This window comes from Sus scrofa, chromosome 8, assembly GCF_000003025.6.
Source record: "Sus scrofa isolate TJ Tabasco breed Duroc chromosome 8, Sscrofa11.1, whole genome shotgun sequence".
In the NCBI taxonomy this organism is placed as follows: Eukaryota; Metazoa; Chordata; class Mammalia; order Artiodactyla; family Suidae; genus Sus; species Sus scrofa.
The window spans coordinates 33,887,344-33,907,665 of record NC_010450.4 but is presented as its reverse complement, the minus strand read 5'-3'; the positions used below and the strand labels follow the sequence as shown (position 1 = coordinate 33,907,665).

The window sequence follows — 20,322 nt, the reverse complement described above, 5'->3', positions numbered from 1 at the left end:
GTTTGCACTCTAGAGTCAGACACTCTTAAACTTGAATCCTGGCTTGTAATCTGAAGATATTTAAAGTTTTTTTAACTTCTGTAAGTGTCTTAACTTCTCTAACAAAATTTAAGGTGAGAAAGATGAAAGGGATACTATTTACATTTTTATTTTAAAGAAATAATGCATGTAAAAAGCTTAGCAGAGAATATCCCTCAAGTTAGCTTTTGCTATCATTGTCATTGTTGCTATTAAAAACTATCCTTGGTTATTCAGGAAAAAAAAAAAAAAAAACAAGGAAGCAATCACATGACAGATTATTGCTTAATTTAAATACCAAGCTTAAATTTCAAACTTCCCCATCCAGTACTTTCTGAAGTAGAGTGAACAGGCCAGGAACAAATACTTCACGTCTTTGAATAAGGAGGCTTGAAGATTGAACATTTACTGTGTCTGTTACCAAATAAGATCTAAGAAAAAGGGGTAGACTTGAATACTCAGGGAATTCTTCTCTCATCCAGACCTCTGAGGAAATTGTTCATGACCAAGGAAATGACTAAAAAGAGGACTTACAAAGAAAAAGGAAGAGAAGATAAAGATCTAAAATTTATCTATTCTGCAATTCAGTGCTAAAAAATCAAAATTAGACATGATGGTAATTATTTGTAATGAAGCGGGTCCCTTAGTAGATAAAATACTCAAAGACAACTAAGAAGTCGGGGACACTTCAGTGGGCACCATCTCCAAAGCACAATTTCTTTTCTTTTTGTCTTTTTTAGGCATATGGAAGTTCCCAGACTAGGGGTCCAATAGAGCTGTAGCTGCTGGCCTTCACCACAGCCACAGCAACTTGGTATCTGAGCCACGTCTTTGACCTACACCACAGCTCACGGCAACACGACATCCTTAACCCACTGAGCAAGGCCAAGGATCGAATCCATGTCCTCATGGATGCTAGTCAGAGTCATTAACTGCTGAGCCATGATGGGAACTCCCAAAAAACTATCCTCAGTTATTCAGGAAAAAAGGACAATGAAAAGTTAATTATCTAGGGATAAGTTTCCAGAAAGCTCTGATATTAGAAAGACGATTGTGTACATGCACAGTGAGGACATCTATAGTTTCCAACAGCTTTTCAAAGAAGCATATGTTTCCCACATTTAATAACCACTTCTCAGAATACGGTAAATGTTTTTAGGAGGTTTAGAGCAGAGCAGTTTCAAGAACCAACAAAGCACTTAACTTTACATTGATGGTTTATGACAATATTATTCTTGCCTATAATACATTCCCATAAACACCAAAGAGTCCCTCCCACTGGTCCTCCCATCCTCTGCAGATCTCATTAACAGAGTGAGTGTCAGGGAGCAGCCTGGTTCAAAGAAACAATTAGTTTAAGACACATAGCTTGAAGGAACAGATTTGAGTCAACTACTCAAAAAGAGCTTTACTTAGTGTGGCAACTAACTTCCTACCCAATATCCATGATCCCTCTTCTATCCTAAGAAACCCCTGTGTGGGTGAGGTTTTTTTTCCCCTCGATTTATCAATGTATCCTTCTGGAAGATCTCAATTTACAATCTACTTTGCAACAAAAAGTGAACAATAAAATGCAAAGTTGGGTAAGATTTCTCGAAGAAGTCTTTAAAAGGATGCACTTTTCTTTTATCTTTTCTTTCTCATTCCCATCCTGCCTAGGAACCAGCCATGATGTCAAGACTTTCTGCAACTACCATGAACCATTAGGAGACCTTAAAGATAGGAGACATGTACTAAGAACTATGAAATAGAAAGCGGCCCTAGGTGACATCATGGAACTTTACACACTCCCAGGAGCATCTTCCTGTACATTTTTTATATGAGAAACAAAATAAAACTGCTAATTTTTAAAGCTTCAGGGGTTTCTGTTGCTTATTTAGGGATTTTTTTGTAGAAAAGAATCATGTTAGAAGAAAATGTAATGCATAAATGCCATAGACATCTAGCCTGAAATTTCACTTTACTTTGTTATATTGCCTAAAAGTGGACCCATTGATGATTCATTTTTATAAACAGTCATGATTTTTAGTGGATTGTCTGCATGATATTGAACATTAGGCAACAAAGAACTATGATTTCTCAGAGGCATGAAGGAAACGAGGTGAGTTCTATGGTTCCCTGGGGCTTACTATCATGATAGCTTTTTCCAAGATTGAAAAGGAGAATTGAAGCAGCGTGTGTTAGACTGAGTTGAGGAAATAGACCTGGGAGCCCAGGAAACCAGAATGGCTAGAGCTCACAGGACAGAGAGTAAAGTGCTTTATAGAGAACTCTAGAGATGGGCAGAGGGCCCAAATTGTGTTCAGCAGAGCAGTGATCAGTACATGTTTGTGAGGAAACTCCTTAAGGGAGCAAAAGAACCTCCTGAATAAAAGGGACGGTACCTGGGGACGGGGCTGGTAATATCACCTGTTCGCATCAGGTAGACTGGAAAAACCTTATAATTCTTGGGCATTGGGTAAAATTATCACAAGATCATGTCTTCATACTGGGGAATAATTAGTTTGGATGCAACAATAATCTGGTCCTGCCTAGAAAATCTTATAACAAACCCAATATAGCAAATTATTTCTAAGTGATTGAACTGCATTCCAGCAAAAAGCTCAAGAATGTTTGTAGGAATGTAAAAATGTCCCAACAAGGAATACTTTTTTTCCAACCAGGTAGATGGAATCCAATCAAAAATTACCAGAAAGGCAAAGAAGTGGAAAATCCCACTCACCATGAGGAGGAAAATCAATTAATTGAAATCAACTCAAAACTGACATAGATAATGAAATTGTCAGACAGGAGATTCAAACAGTTATTATATGATTAAAAAGCTAGACAAAATATTGAACATATTAAGTAGAGACATGAAAAATATATTTTTTAAAGAAATCAAAGGTCTAAAAATAAAAATTATAGTATCTGAGATAAAAAAAAATACACTGGATGGGACTGACAGAAGATTAGACATTATACAAGAAAAGATTAGGGATCTAGGAGCCTTAGCAATAAAACCCATCCAAAATGAAATGAAGTGAGAGATGGAACTACTCCAGGCAGCCTGATATGCACATGATACTCTACACCAAGGATTAAACAGAACTAGAAATTAAAATCACAGAGTAGAGGACTTCCAAACCCACTTGATGGGGTCATCCCTCCCCTGGCAAAAATCAGACAAAGGTATTAGAAGAATAGAAAATTATACTGATAGAAAGATCAGAGTTTGCCAGGGGACTGAGGTTGGAGGAAGGGACTGACAACTAAGTGGCATAAGGAATATTTGGGGGCTCAGGGAAACACTCAATATTTTGGATGTATTGGGAGACCCACGGATGTACACATCTGCCCAAACGCATCAAATTGTATAATTTAAATGTGTAGAGTTTATTATGTAAATTATAGTTCAATAAAGCTGGTTAAAACAAAACCAAACAAAAGTGAAAAGACCACATCAGGCAGACACTATGGTTTGTCTCCCTCAGTAACCAATCCAGTCTGTTTTTAGAATGTGTTCCTGCTCGCATGTAGCACAGTGCATAAAGGCTACATACCTAAAAAGCACATTTTCCCATCTTCTGTCCCTGCTTTCATAGATGAGTTATTTAGTAACCACAAATAGATACACTCACTCAAGATTCTACTTCGGAAAAGAATTTTGTTGCAAGAAGGGCAGAAAACAAATTATCCATTTTGCTGAGGTGGACAGCAGAAGTTACTAGAGCTGACCACTTCTAGACTGGGGCAGAAGCTTCCTTGATGGTCCATTTCTGCAGAGAAGTTTGGCGACTAGTCTCTAGAAATATGCCTAGGGTCTGTATTTCTAGTGTGTATGCTAACTTTGCTTAACGATAATCCCCTCGATCTTAAATTGAATAAAACTGTACTTTAAACAGAGAATTATCAATCTGTCACAACTCAATATCAGCTAGTTTAACAGACCCCTTTAGGTCAACAGCCTTATCATTCTTCTTCCTGGTAAGGGAGTCACTGTTTAGATTCATTCTATAGGTTTTCTAGCTCAGTACCAATGTGGATTTTTGTGGACTCTTACTGCAGAGTTTTGTGGCTGATCCAGAATCAAGACACTATTCATCTAATTCATTTCTTTTTGAATGTCTAAGATTATTTATGTCCAATCTGTTGACACACATCTTTTTGTGTAAAGAAGATTTCCTGATGCTGAATGTGCACCTACTCCTGCCTCCTTGCCCCCACCACTGAGCATCCCAGGGCAATGCAGATTTGTTTTCTAAAGTAATTTCTTTTCCTTAGCTGTTTCATTGCTTCTATCCCCAGGTTTTAGTTTGGGGAATTCAGCGTTGGAGTTCCCACTGTGGCACAGGGAGTTAAGAATCCAACTGTGGTGGCTCAGGTTGCTGCAGAGGCACTGGTTTGTTTCCTGGCCTGGGAATTTCCATATGCTAGAGGTGCAGCCATGGGAAGGGGACAGAGAAAGAGAGAGAGAGATAGAGTTCAGCATCCTTGTCAAATTTTTTGTTCTTGCCCATGGATGGAGTCCTGTTAGCATCCCTTCAGTGAAAAGAACTGAATTCCTTTGGCACCAGCCTCCCTGGGTCTGATGGCAGGTAAAATAAAGGAGCTGTGAAATGCCCTCATCCTCTCCCCATCCCATCTCCCAGCCTCTACCTGCCCATGCCTTTGTTTGTGTCTCTTGTCTACCCCATTCTCCGGCCCTCTCTGTCTATTTCTCTCTCTCCAGCCTTAGAGACGGCTGTATGTGTGCAGATGATTCACGCAACATGATTTTTCTCACTCATTTAAATTTAAACTAAATCAAATGGCTTCATGAGGCTGTTTAAAGCATCACAGATGTTAAGGAAACTACCAACATCAGCTTCTTTTCCTCCCCCAGAATGATGCTTCGCCACGTGCCAAAACCCAGCAGAGGGCACCCTTCCATTTCAGATGCGCAAATACTGCAGGGACAAGGCTCTATAATCCCAGCTGTGCTCTGGAATCTAAACAAACAGGCTCCTGTAGTAGGAGGGGAATTTGTTATCTAAGTTGTTAGGGAGTGCTTATCTCCATCTTGAAATATAGACTTAGAAGTAATTCTCCTTTCATAAGAATAAAAACAAAATCTCTGACTCTGGCCTCTCTCCAGCTTTGGGGCATTTGCTTCAAATTTCAGAAGCAACAAGGTAGCACATGTGTGATCCTTCTGCCGGGTAGGCTACTGTGTGTATAAATAAAGTGAGCACAGAGATAAAACAATTGTGAAGACCTCTGCTCCCTACCTCCTTTGTCTGTTGTGCTTTTTCTATCCCTGAAACTGAAAGATAAGTAGCAGAAGGGGCACTGTGGCCTGTTAATGGTCTGAGGAGGAGGAAGAAGATGAGCTCAATCAAGAGCAGAGTAGCAGGTGGGACCAACCTTATACCTGTGTAAGGAGTTGCTAACTAAGATTAATGGTGCAGTTTCACAGAATTTAAAATTCCACAATGAGAATGTTAGAAGAATTTTCCTCAGATTAAAATCCAAGTACCCACCACCCTTATCAGTGATTTTCTCTCTGGGGTGGATGAGTTTAAGAATTGTTTTTGTTTTTTTTTTTCTCCCAGAAGAATGTCTTAGAGAGATGGAAAGAATATGAGGCAACAATACAGCATCATTCCTGTATCCATTCAATATGTTTTTGAGCACTTTGTGCCAAACTCTGTTCTAGGCGCTAAGAACATATCAGCTAATAAACTAGCAAAGACAACTTTCCTTGGGTGATGTGCCAAAGGGCAAGGGCTGGAGGAGCAGACAGACCAAACTTTGAGTCCTGGCCCCACCAATTATCCAGCTATGTAATTGGAGCAAAGAAGTTAATGTTCTGTTTTTTAAAATAGGGAGAGCAATTGCTACTATTTATTGGAAACATATTTTGTTCCAAGAAGAGGAACTGATACATACACTATACAGATCATAAGATCCTCATGAACAGCCTAAGAAAAGTTTTATTATCGTTCTTATTTTACAAATGAGGAAATAAATGAGGCACCAAAAGATTGCCAAATTGCCCAGAATCATAAGCATCAGAGCAGGAATTTGAAACAAAGCTGCCTGGCTCTTGTCTTGTCTCTTGATCAGTGTGCCAGAGAGCTGATTTCTAAGGCTAGCCTGAGGATTAGGTAGGATGACACACATACTGTTTTATACTCTGCTGAGAGTATAGAATAGTATTTTTTTTAATTTATTTATTAATTTATTCATTTGTCATTATTATCACTGCCATTGTTGTGGGTTCCTGGGGCCTCAGAGTATATTTTGAAATATAAGACGCTCAATACTTCAATCCAAATTCTTCTAGGTCAGAATCAGTCTGTGTCCAGCTCTGGTTAAAAGTAAGATTACGTAACGTCATAGCTACTGAACCACGCTTTCCTGCATTCCTCTTTCCCTAAGATGACAGGCTGCCTCTAACTAGCCCTGGCTCTACATAGGATGTCAAAACACCAGCTCCCTGTAACAAACATGGGCAGTTCCTGCTCTGGATTTGTCTAACCTTCCCTGAAAGCCAAAGGTTAAGACCAGATGCAAAACAAAACCAAGATCCAAATATTCATCTGTGGGTGACAGTGACAGCTATGTTTTATTCTCTGATAAAGGGTCTTGTAGTCAATCCCACCCCCTCCACTGCTGGTATCCCTTGGCTCATTGTTCTTATTCTTTGCCAAGTGCATTCTCCAGAGCCCCCTTCTCAGGCTTCTTACCTACCCATTAAGCTTGTTCATAGATCTATGGGGTTAATTATGCTAACAGAGTTATTCAAAGAGAAAGGAAGCAGTCTTGTTTTGTTGCTGTTCTGGGAGTTCTCTGCTCACCTTAAGCCTGAATTTTTGTCTCACACTCCCACATTACCAAAATTAAGAATCATTTTAAACAACAAGCAGATAAAATTCTGGCTCTAGGTCCTATTTCTTATTGATTTCCTTTCAGGACTGTCATCTTAGTTTCGTGAGGTAGGAAACTGAGTGCTCCATAATGAGGTATAAGAGAATTCACAAATGCAAATCTCATGTATTCCAATTTTCCTGCCTGCACCAAAATAATAATAATAATAATTTTTATCCCACCTGTCAAGCTTGGCAATGCAAAATTCAAGTCAACTAAACATTTTTAAAATGTGTTCCTATTCAAAAGGCAATTTCGTGCTGATTGTATCTCACCATGCCTCTGCAGGGATGAATACTAGAGTACCATGTCATTTGGAAGAGAACTAAGGGCTTGAAACACTTTGGATTGAACTCCAAAAAATAGCAAGTGTGCTGGCAGTTAGGAGGCAAGTTACCTTGTCATAGGCTTCCAGGTTTCTATCCACACTGGTTGGGTTCAATAAAAAAGAAGATGTTCCTTAGCGGAATCCTTACCCCAAGATAATGGCCATCAATGAACACGACAGGGAGGGAAGGTGCTTCGGAAACCCGACGGCATCGTTCGTCCAACTCTTTTCCGTAGTCGCCATTCAGAGCTATGTTTTTCTCTTCAAATTTTACTCGGTGGTTTTGGAAGATTTTCCTAACCAGTTCACACCTTTCAAAGGTTGTCCGTACCACACGCAGGCAAGTGGTATAAATCACGACGCGGTCAAACTCTAGGTCAGTGGATGGTTGCTGAAAGAAAACACTGCAGTGTAAATATGGTGGCATTTACTTTCTTACATCTTATTAAGGCAATTAACATTTCAGCAAACATCTTACACATTAGAGGCATGCAATAAAAGTTGAATAAGCCCCATATTTGTCAATTCTAAGACACATCTTTATACTTTAGAACATCTGTAATTGCAATTAGGATGACAATCAACATAATTCAAACGACATAACTTAATTGACAGTCTTTTTTCTGTTCTCAGTGGCAGATCAGATAATGGCACATCTTAAAATTGATGATGTCTCACACAGCCCGCCATGTGGTGAAATAAGAAACGGTTGAATTATTTTTCTTGTATTTTGTAGACATCGTTCAATGATCATAGCTGCCTCTCATACCCAAAGTAAAACATGGGAAAGCATAGCCAAGGTTTTTAGCAGTTAGCCATTTGACAATTCTTCCACTTTTCAATTTTACCACATTTTAAAATCTTTTGAGCCACACTTTCCTGGGAATAACAAGACCTACATCACAGGAGTGTTCTGAGGTTTTCCTAGCACGACGTGTGTCCATGAGCTCGGTTGAGTGATAGGATCCCATACGCAGTGAGAAGGCTCTACCACAAGGAAGAGAAGATTGAATGGCTCAGGGGGCACAGAGAAAGCAACACCAAGGAGGGAAGTGGGTCCAAGTCAGGAGTGAAAAGGAAACAAGGAAACAGTACACTACAATGGAGGCAAGCAACCTCCAAACCAAGGTGAAGACTCCTAAGGAGAGAATCCTTTTTTCTTTTTTTTTTTTTTTTTTTTTTGTTCCTGTGTTTCCTGCTATATTAGAAATCAATGACTGCACTTCTGGGAAACCCTGCCAACACTGCTAGGGCCACCTCAGCTAGTCGTGACAACACTAGGATGACATCATCCTTCTCCTTATCATAATCCTATTTGAAGGAAAATGAACAGAATAAACCACCTACAATGAGATCAAGCGATAAGGGAGTCTTCACGGGGCTACAGGTGTTGAAACACAACCACCCAACTTGGAAGCCCCTGTGAAGTAAAAACTTTGATTGGAAACAACATTTGGTAGCTAAATACTAGAACCAGAAGGTAGGATTCTAAGGTCCCTCACCTTGTATCTAGAGAAATTGGACTACTTTGCTAGATAAAAACACACAAGTCCTAGAAAGGTCTGAAGTCATGAAGAGGCAATGCAGTGGTCTCCACTTCTAAGAGAGAGAGGACATTTTTTTTCTGATGATAAAATGTATTAAAGGTGTAAGAATCACTTCTTTCCTCAAGAGAGTTTAGAGGCTAAGTTGCAACCAGGAGACCAGAAGGACCCAAGCAGATGTCACAAATGCTGGAGCAGGCCAGGAGCAAATGAGATGTTAGTGAGAGGCAGGAAGAGTGTCACTTGAAAGAGAAAAACCTAGCTCAGCTGCAGGCAAGCTTTAGGCATGTAGGCATGCCATGCCACTCAGTGCTGTCAGATAAGGTTACTGTAAGAATAAGCTTGAAATCTGTATTTTTACAGGAAATGTTCTGCCTTCTAAATGGTGGCACCTCATTAAAAATATATTTAGACCATTGAACCAATATATCTGGAGGTTGAATTTGACTTATTAACGAGGGGACAGAGAGAGCCCCAGTGAGGGACAGCATATATACCTTGACTATACCACTGGCTATCTCTGTGTCTTTGGGAAGCTAATGAACAATTAAGCCTCAGTTTTCCCATCTGTAAGTTGTGATTACAGTAACCTAATGGGTTTGCTGAGAAGACTGAGAATAAGAAAACAACTAGTGTAGGGCTTGAAATGTAGTACTGTGCCGGGTTATTCAGTGCAAAAATATTACACACCACATTGTTGAATTCTTAAGATTAAAAACACAAGCAAAAATAAATCAATGGAAAAAATCAGTGTAATTAATGACAAAAAAGGGGATTATTACTATGCTTTAGATTAAGAAGTATTAGTCTTCAAATGCCCAAGAATCTCTGGTTCCTCTTCATGTTCACAACTACAGACAATCTGGGCCTTAAAACAAACAAACAAAAAAACCACCATAAATTTTGCAGCTTCTGGAAAAGCAACAAAGTTCCAAAGTTCTCCTTTTCCTTATGATATTATTGAGTAATTCCTCACTGTTCCACTGCCTGTAAAGTCTGCTACAACTGCATTTGTTCCTCTTTTTCAACAGCATACTTTCTTTTGAAATATTTGATAAAAAATACATTGCCCCCAGGTGAAGACATAGAAAAGTTTAAGACTGGACCATTCTGCTGCCATGGAGGATTCTCTCTGCTCATACAACAAATATTTGGTACCACTTTCGGTGTGTCTCTTAAGAAACATTCGTTTTTTAAAAAAATAATATGATGAGCCCTTATCGGTGGTCATGTTAGAGGCTGTCCAATGCAAAGGGTGACAAAAATATCCCTTCACCTACTGTTGAGGATGAGCTTTGCCCAGAATCAGTGGATCTCCAAGAGTATGGGGTCTTAAAATAAATTAGGGAACTTTAAAACTTTCCCAAAGTCCAGGTCAAGCACATACCAATTAAATCAGAATCTTCAGGGTGGGACCTGATGGTGATTCCCATATTCAACCAAGCTCTAGAACTTGGAAGTTCTAGAATTATAAGCTTGCAGTTGGAAGTGCAGAATCATGAACCTCACCCCAGATCTACCAAGTCAGAATCTGCACTTTCAGAAGTTCTCCAGGAAATCCACACACACATTATATCTTGAGGGGCCTTGGTGAAGTCACATAGGCAGCTTGACTTGACAGAGAAACTGGATTTATGTCCCTTTAAAATAACTGTTAGTCATTCATAGTCATTCGAAAAATGTGTCTGCCAAACATAATACCAGGCACTAGATGTATAACGGTGAGCAAACAATACAATTCCCTAACAACATGGAGCTCAGAGATTAAAGTAGTAAACCCCAAATGTTACATAAATAAATACAGAATTACAAACTGTTAGGTGATGCAAAGGAAATGCACAAGTTGCTAGAATAGGCTATTGCAGAGGGCCTTTTTTTTGTTATAGAGGTTGAGAAAGCATTTTCTGACATTTGAGCTCTGAAAGGATAAGAAGGAGTTACAGAAATTAACTAGGTAGAGAGCATGGAGAAAATATGTAGGGTCAATATCATGTTGTATTTTATAGTCACTTAAAGATCTATAGTCTTTAACTTCAGGAAATTCCTGAAGGATTTTAAAGAGGATGGGAGGAGTTCCCATATTTTCCAAAATCAATGAAGTGAAGCAGGGCCAGTGCATATAGCTGCACAGGATGTGCACTGTACAAATCTAGGGAGTGTCATTAATAGCATGGTCTAGAGGAATGATGCCCCCAGGCTTGGTAGTCCACAACTTGAGCAATCATATTTAATTTCATTCCCAACTCCCTTGGTCTGGGAACTGAGATTCAATATGGTGTAAATTCAACGTAGGATATATGGTTATCTAGTAGAATAGGCTATTAAACAAAATTTTCTAAAAAGGATCTTCTTTTTGGTAAGATTTGAAAGTAGATATTTCTAGGGATAGAAATAGATCAAAACATTTCTCAAGGTTGTTTCCAGTTTTAAAATATGAATATTAAATGATATTGTCTTTGATGAAAATAAAAAAGAAAGAATGAAAAGAAATTCTCTTCTATATTTGCCTCATTTTCTTTCCCTCAACAGATTTATCAAAGCATCTGGCCAGAAATCTAAAATAGCCTCTCAGGGGTTAGCTGTACCTCTTCCCCCCTCCTAAGGGTTACCATGGGGATGGCATAATGAAGGATGGACCCATCTGAGACAGCACTGAGAAGCCCTTGGGATTTGTAGCTCGCTTGTACCGAGAAAGCCAACCTAGATGTTAATAAAGGCAAGTCATGTCTTCCTTTCCATTGATTAAAACAGTGAATCTTAGGGGGGCCCCAAAGCCTCGCAACAACCTGCAGCAAACGTAGATGTGTTGGCAAGGGATAAAAATTGCTAAGAACAAGACTAGGAGTTACTATACAGCTGTGTGTCCTCAGCAGGCACCTTGTCCGGCAAAGGCCACTATGAAACAGTAAGTACTGTAATCACCTAGTCATCTGGGCACACTTCTGGAGCCTCCACATCCACTGGTACTACGACTGGAATTCAGGCGAACAATTCGACCCAGGTCTCCAGGCTGGAAGAGATCTGGTGAGTTATTTCCTTTTGCTTTTTTTTAGGTCCACACCCATGGCATATGGAGGTTCCCAGGCTAGGGGTGGAATCAGAGCTACAGCTGCCGGTCTATACCACAGCCACAGCAACAAGGGAGCCAAGCCACATCTGCAACCTCCACCATAGCTCATGGCAACATCAGATCCTTAACCCACTGAGCGAGGCCAGGGATGGAACCTGCATCCTCATGGATAGTAGTAAGTTTCGAAACTCTGAGCCAAAACGGGAACTCCTTTTGCTTTTGTTTTCTCTTTCTTTTCTTTTTCTTTTTTGTTTTTTTAGGGTATTTCCTCTTGACCCTTGGACAGTCCATCCTGGCACTGGTTTGACAAGGCCTCCTGAAATCAGATTGGTTTGAATCTGCCTCTTAGTAACTGAATAATCTTGGACCAGTGATGCCATCTCTTTAAGTTACAGTTTTCTTATCTGTAAAACAGACATCAGTGCTTACTTCATGGGAATTTGTGAGGATTAAATGATTTAATGAACAGACAAACTATTGACATGAAGCCTGATGCCTAATAAACATTCAACAAGTGTATTTATTATTAACAACATTATTATAAAATGCTTTGGACACACACCAGCACCAGCCTTATCACTGCTATTACTATAACCAACAAGTATACATTCAACCTTTGTCATCCACCTCGTAAGTGTGAACAGCAAAGTTTAATTTCATAATTACACGAGGATCAAAAATCATCTCTTTTTCAGAGTTCCCGTCATGGCACAGCGGAAACGAATCCAACTAGGAACCTAGAGGTTTTGGGTTTGATCCCTGGCCTTGCTCAGTGGGTTAAGGGTCTGGTGTTGCTGTGGCTGTGGTGTAGGCCGGTAGCTGTAGCTCTGATTGAACCCCTCCCTTGCCTGGGAACCTCCATATGCCACTGGTGCGGCGCTAAAAAACAAACAAACAAATCATATCTCTTGAATGAGTTAAATTACCCTGTACATGTGTTTGAATGTGCCATCAATTCCAAGAGTGAAAACGATAGAGCATACATAGGAGATGTCATAAAAATCCCTCTTGCTCTGAGTTCAGGTGCCCTCTTGGGGGCATGAGAGAAACACAACAGCATAATCTCTGCACTCAAAAATTTCTGTAGAAAGTATTCTCGTCTCACGATGTTCCAAGATCACATAAATAAATGAATTTCATTTCATTCCATTCTTTAGGAATTATCTATTTGTCCAAATCAATTACTGAGTTGGCCTCGACATTAATTGAAAAGTCAATAAACCTAATGAATCCTCCAGACCAAAGAAATATATTTTTCCAGAAAGTTAAACTGAAACCATATTGATTTTACAGCACATCAGAGTTAATGGAAATGAAGGCGCCGCCCCCCCCCCCCCCCCGCCCGCCTTTACCCCCATGAAGACCTTAGAAAGGGGTTAGAGTTCTGTCAGTTCAGCATTAATCAAGCGCAGGGAGGTTTCGCTTGAACATCTAGGTTATCTGTCTTCTCTTTAACAAGCAGGAAAGTTAACAGCTCTGGTTTGGGCGCATTCCTCTGCAAAAACAATATGACAGCAACCCCTCCCTTTAAGTGGCACATGTCTTTGTTGTCACACTTAATACCATTCTTTTATACCTAGACAATTTCTTTCATTAGCACTGTCTGCATCACCCCTTTATTTTATTTTTTTTAAATTTTTTGTCTTTTGTCTCTTTTTATTTTAGGGCCGCACCTGCGGCATATGGAGGTTTCCAGGCTAGGGGTAGAATCGGAGTTGCACATGCCCGCCGACACCGCTGCCACAGTAACTTGGAATCTGAGCCATATCACATGACACCACAGCTCATGGCAATGCCAGATCCTTAACCCACTGAGCGAGGCCAGGGATCAAACCTGTGTCCTCATGGATGCTAGTCAGGTTCGTTTCCACTGAGTCACAACAGGAACTCACCCATTTAGATCTGAGTTTGTAATGTCATATCTAGTCCACGTGCACACTTTATATGGGAGAAAATTGAGATTATAGCTTAATTATTTGAATCAAACTTTTTTAGGAAGCAACATGTTACAGTGGAAAGAAAATCCATCTGGAGATTTTGCTTTAGCACTGAAGAGCTGCATGACCTTGGGGAAACCAGTTTACTTTTCTGGCAATACATTTTCTCTTCTTTAATATGGGTGTAGTTATAATCTGCCCATAGGGAGTTGTGGGATCATAGGTAAAATGAACCTGAAAACACTGTAAATCATAAAATTTACACACCTGCCAGCCACCATCATCACCCAAAGTCCCAGAGCTGGGAGAAGAGACCCTAGGATCTCATGGAAACCACCTTTCTAGCAAACAAAAATCTCTCTTCCAATATGAATACATTGGTTTCTATAGAAACTGTCAAAATATAATTTATTGGCATTTGCAATTCTATTCCTCTCTGCAGATACAACCGATATTGAGGTGAATGCCAAAATCATTATTTCCAGAGCACCTAATCCCATAGTGATGTGCTTACCACAGTGAAAAGCCAGGCAGCAAATGAATCAGAAACATGCTACAAATGGAGATATTCAAAACATATATTTTCACTCTCTTCTTGTGAAAGATTCAATTTGCAGAACCAGAAGAAACGGGACTAAAATGTGAACAACAGCATCATCAGAGCAGTAAGAGCTTCGTCCTGCCTTGACCATTTTCACAACCCTTTCCATCTTTACTTTCTAAAAACTCTGGTGCTTTCTTAAAAAGAAATGTGCCCTTTTTCTTCCACTCCCCCAAAATATACATATCATGAATAAAAATCAAACAATAAAAAATTAAAACCTTCTTGGATTTTCTACATCAAAGAAAATGCCTGAATAATCAACTAAATGCAGTCAATCCCTTTTCATGGTGATAAGAGGTTGAAAAACCTGCATCTCATTTCAGCCTGATGCTTTCACAAATTCCAGTGTTACAGAGAGGCGATCGCAATCTCTGTGGAATTCCCAGAATAGACCGAGAGTGTTTCAAAGCCGGCGGAAAGTCAGAACTTGAAAAAATTGAACCCAGCCTCAAGCAAACCCCTTCTCCTCAGATTTCCAGGTTTAACTCTTCTGTCCCTCTGCCTATGCTGAATGAATATCATGGTCCCAACCTCACCTAAATAAGCTCTTCTCCAGATGGGAAACGCTGTATTCAGGGGAAGGAAGTGCTGGAGAGCCTTGATGGGAAGCTTGGCAATTGACAAGTGAAGCTGATACGTGCACTGTATGAACACTGAGTCCTTTAATTCTGTCCGGAAAGTAGGTACGACCATTATCTTAGCTTTTCAGATAAGGAAATGGAGAGGGGCGTGACAAGCCGAGAGTCAGACAACTAGCAAATGATGGAACCCGAGTAAATCATAGAACATGAATCTTTATACAACCCTACCGTCATGTCCTGACTCGGTCTATACCCCATCTCATTTGGCAGAGTAAGTCATCAGAGGGATTTATGAATCCTAAAGTTTCATAAACATGTACAGATTTTAGATAAGTAATGTATTAGTTTTCTAGGGCTGCTAAAACAAATCACCACAAACATAGGGGCTTAAAACAACAGAAATGTATTATCTTGCAATTCTGGAGGCCAGAAGTTGCAACAGAATCTCACCAGGTGGAAATCAAGATGTTGGCAGGGCTACACTCCCTTCAGAGGCTCTAGGGGAGAATCCATCATCTTGCCTGCATTCTAAGGGTCACCTGCATTCTTGGACCTTGATGCCTTCCTCCATTATCAAAGTACAGTTGATACTTGAACAGCAAGGGTTTAAACTGCACTTAGACAGTTTAAGGTCCACTTAGACACAGATTTCTTTCAACAGTAAGCACTACAATACTACAAAATCTGATTAGGGGTTGGTTGAATTTCCAGATGCCGAACCACAGGTACAGGGGAAACATGGGTAGGGAGGTCCGACTAGAAATTACACAGGATCTTTGACTGTGCAGAAAGCTGATCTCCCTAACCCCCATAGTGTTCTAGGGTCAACTGTGTACTGTCACAAACTCTGCTTCCACAGTCGCAGCTCCTAACTGACCTTCGTGCCTCCTTTTTACTGGGACCCTTGTGATTGCACTGGTCCCATCCAAAAATTTAAGAAAAATCTTTCCATCTCAAGATACCTAGCTAATTACAAATACAAAGTCCTTTCTGCCCTATGGTAACATATTCATAGGTCCCAGGAATTCAAATAAGAACAGCTTTGGCGGTGGGGGAGCCTCCATTATTGAGTCTACTATAGACAGATGATAGATAGGTAGACAGAGAGAGAGAGAGAGAGAGAGATGATAGAGAGATGATACCTAGATGTTAGAGATAGGCTGATTAATTTTAAGGTCATGGATCATAGGTTTAGGAATAAAAGGACTTCAAGTTACACAATCTCAAAACAGGGAGCAAACTTGGAGATCATCTGACTTGAATGAATGTATGATAGTGTCAAGGATGCCCTCAAACCTCTGGCAACTGGAATAAATCTTCCTCCTTGCGCTTACGGGTTTGCTTTATAAACACAACATGAGAGTAATTCTAGTAAAACAGGCATGAAACACATTGTTCTTTCAAGACCTTGATACAATCACTTGTGCATAGGACTGTTCAGCTATTGAAGAAATTTCTATTGAAGAAATGGAAAGCAAGTGCATTAAAGAAAGATGTGCCTGATATTTATCAATCTAGTGTGTCTCATCTCTCTTTTATACTCTTTCCTACCTCTTTCCTTGCAATGTGCTTTGCCTACAATTGTCAAAGAAGCCTTAGAAATTGTTCTGAAAACCAGATGCTAAGTGTGACCAAATGAGGGAGGTACTTTGTGTTACATGAAAAGGAAAACATAAATGAAAAATGTTGGAAATTTCTGCACAAAGCCAGTGGTTGAATTTGTCTGAGTGCTCCACAAAGAAATCTAGCTAAGTTTTTCAGTTCAACTTCAAAGCGAACAAATAACCATAATATTTCAAAAGGAAGAAAATATTGCCTTCCCGTCTCTCCTTAGATTTCCCCAAACTAGGTTGCTTTAATAAAAGGAACCAAATTGTGAGGTACATAAAGCCTACAGAAGCAGATGTGAAGAATAACGCTCACAACCTTAAAAGTCATAGTTTTTCAAGTATATATTGTACTGTTTGGGAAGTTTAACCCTTGATATTGACTCTATATTCACATTAGAAATAAACACAGGGTTTTATAATTTTATTGAAGTAGAGTTGATTTACAATGTTATGTTAATTTCTTCCACACATCAAAGTGATTCAGATATATATGTGTGTGTGTGTGTGTATATACTTACATGTATCTACATTCTTACTCATATTATTTTCCATTTTGGTTTGGCACAGGGTACTGAGTACAGTTCCCTGTGGTATATAGGAGGATCTTGTTGATAATGCAGGCGTTTTTAAGTAAGATCGATCACAGTATTATCAGAAGGAAGAAAATTAAAATATTTCTGGAAATGTTTGTCACCAGATACTGCTTGATTTGATACCAGAACTCCTTACTGGTGATGATTATTACATTTAGGAGATTCAGCCATTAGGAGAGAGATCTGGCAAAATTACTGAAGGAAATAATAAGTCTCATGAGGTGGAAGATTTTATTATCAACAATTTAATTCATGATCCAATCAACACTGGAAGCAGAAAACGTATTCATTGATGATTATGCTACAGGCATGACATCAGATAAATGGATTTATTGTTACTATAATCCTCACAACATACAAGGCAATAGATATTATCATCATTCCATTTTCATTGACAAAGAAAACAAGTCACAGGGAGATTGTAAACTTGCTCAAAGCATGAGATCATAAAAACCTTTTCCCATTGGCATATAGGACATTCTTCTTGTCTAGATTTCCTCTTACACACGTGGCTAATCCTTTTGTTGTTGTTGTTCTTTTAAGAGTCACACCTGTGGGATATGGAAGTTCCCAGGCTAGGGGTGGAGTCAGAGCTACAGCTGCTTGCCTACACCACAGTCACAGCAACCCCAGATCTAATGCTGGATCCTTAACCCCCTGAGGGGGGGCCAGGGATCGAACCCACATCCTCATAGATACTGGTTGGGTTCATTACTGCTGAGCCATGATGCAGGAACTCCACATGTGGCTAGTCCTTCTGGATGTTCAGCTGGAGTCAATCTTCCTCTTAAGTATTTAGTGCCCAGGGGCTCTCAGCTCTGTCTACCTCCTTTTCCCTGGATGACCTCATCTAAAATTTTAATAGCTAATTGAAGGCTGATGAAATCCCAAGGGCACATCCTCAGCTCAGACTGAGGTCCAGCATTTCAGGTTGGATGCCCAGCTATGTCTGTAACATCTCCACCCACAGAGGGACATAACCTCTGTATTTTGCATTCAGGATGCCTGAAAGCTAACCTCATCACTTGCCGCTAAACTTATTCAACCAGCTGCTTAAAATCTGAGAATGGTCCTGACTCCTCCAAAGCTTTCCCCTCACCACCCCCATGTTCTCTAAACCAAGTTTCAGTTCTTTCTTTATCTGCTTTAAGCTCATCTCCTTCCCTCTGTCTAACTCCAACAATTTTACCTTAGGTTGCCACTATTCCTCACCTGGATTACAACAGCCTCTTAACTGGTCTCCATGCCTCTAAAGTAAATCCTTTCCATCCATTCTGTGGAGTGCTGTACAAGTCTGGCCATGTCATCTGCTGACATAATACTAAACAATTGTTTCCCATAGCTTTTATAGTGAAGGTCAAAATAGTCATGTATAAAGCCCTCTGTGATGTGGCTCTTACTTTCCCCCAGCTATGCACTGCTTATTTTAACTAATATTATAAGTTCCAATTATGTGCCAAATTCTCCATTGCACCATATCCCTTAGTACTCGATGTTCTCTTATGCAGTTCTTGTGCCCAGAACACACTTTCTTCCATTGTTTACTTTTCCTTCTCAATCGACAAAGTCAGGTCAAGCATCATGACTCTAGGGAGCCTCTCCCACTCCTCCCTATAAGGGGATGGATGCAGCCCACCTTCTGCACCCCTAGCACGCAGTCTGTACCACTCTCTGCTCCTTTGCCATGAGACGATGAACTTACCGAGATCAAAGTGTCTGTATTATTTAATTTTGCATTCTTTACACATAACAGAATGTCTGGAGCATAACATCAGAGGCACCAACTACACGTTTGTCGAATGAAGAACAAACCAAAATTCGAAACCAAGGCCATCAGATCCTAAAGTTTATGCACTTCCAATTATAATATGATAACACAATAAAGCATAATACAGGGGAAAATCAAGAAAATAGGAAAATTGGAAAGTAGCCTTTTTTATCCAAAATAGGCAAACCAACAAAGCCTCACTAGGATATCATCAAACTGATAGAAACTTAAGGAAACATTTACAGTATATAATTTTTTCCATTTTGTTAGAAAATTTTTGACATAATGCTACTAATTTTCTCATAGCAAAATGCCCAAGGTGAAAGTGCAGGTTGTTGTCATTGTTGTCGTTGCTGGACCATTCAGTAAGTGTAGTAAGTCTGGATAGAATGGCTTAATAATGTTGTCTCTGATTAAATTGAAACCACCTCACCAGGCCAAAATCTCCAACCTAAGAGCCACACAGCACCCAATAGGATGCATTCAAACAAATCACCAAAGGACTCTTTCACTTGTCCTCATTTTATTGTTTTTAATAACATATGGAGAAGAAAAATACCAAAAGGCTAGTATTTACAATTAAAGTGAAATAATGTCATTTTAGTCAAGTTGGTGATCCTGTGAAGCAGGAGGTAGAAGGTGGGATAAAAACCAACTAACCACCTTGAAAATATAATAGAGAGCATCCTTCTTCTCCATTATTCTCCAGTAAGATGTGGTTAAATGCCTGTGCAGATGTTAGTCGTGTCTAACTAACTGGCCATTGGCCTTTTCACCATCATCTACTATTGGTTGGGTAGAATCTACTGAAATACTAGTTCAAGAAACAACCATCCTCTGAAGAGGTCAGTTCACAATCCCAAACCTACATGCCACAGTCACATTCTCAGCCATCCCTGAAAGAGAAAAAGCATCTTTCTCTCTTGTTCCCAAGTCATGAGAATCTAATAGTGGATGCCAGTCATGGTTCCCATTGCCCCCAAATGTGGTGGAAAAAAGAAAGGAAGAAAGAAGCAGGAATCAAAGAAAGGTTCTTGACAGTATTTCCACTCTTCTTTCCATCTCCATCCCTGAAATGGCCATGATTTATTACAAGTCAACAAATAAATTCCTCTTTCTGTGTTTTTTTTTTTTTTTTCATTTGCTTGCTTGAGTTGGAAATATTTCTGTTGGGATCAGTCAAAGATATGGTTACGGTATCCAGGAGTTCAGCAGATTCCATAAAAATTAGTGATTACATTCTTGCTCTCTAGAAATAAAAACCTTTCCAGAAACAACCTTTTTTTTTTTTTTTTAAGAGGACATCAGCCTTCTTAGCAGTTTTCACAGGCATGAGACATAGCCCATTTCTACGCTCATGTATCACCTTGGTTTGAAC

At 39.6% G+C, this 20,322-nt stretch overlaps 1 non-coding gene across 1 annotated transcript in view; it reads right to left on the bottom strand.

The window, feature by feature from the left end:
* LOC100515559 overlaps positions 1-20,322 on the bottom strand; it is a 315,996-nt gene that overhangs the window by 45,726 nt on the left and 249,948 nt on the right. The window contains exon 4 of the transcript XR_002346620.1: positions 7,386-7,628. This is a non-coding gene — a transcript (uncharacterized LOC100515559). The remainder of the gene's footprint in view (positions 1-7,385; positions 7,629-20,322) is intronic.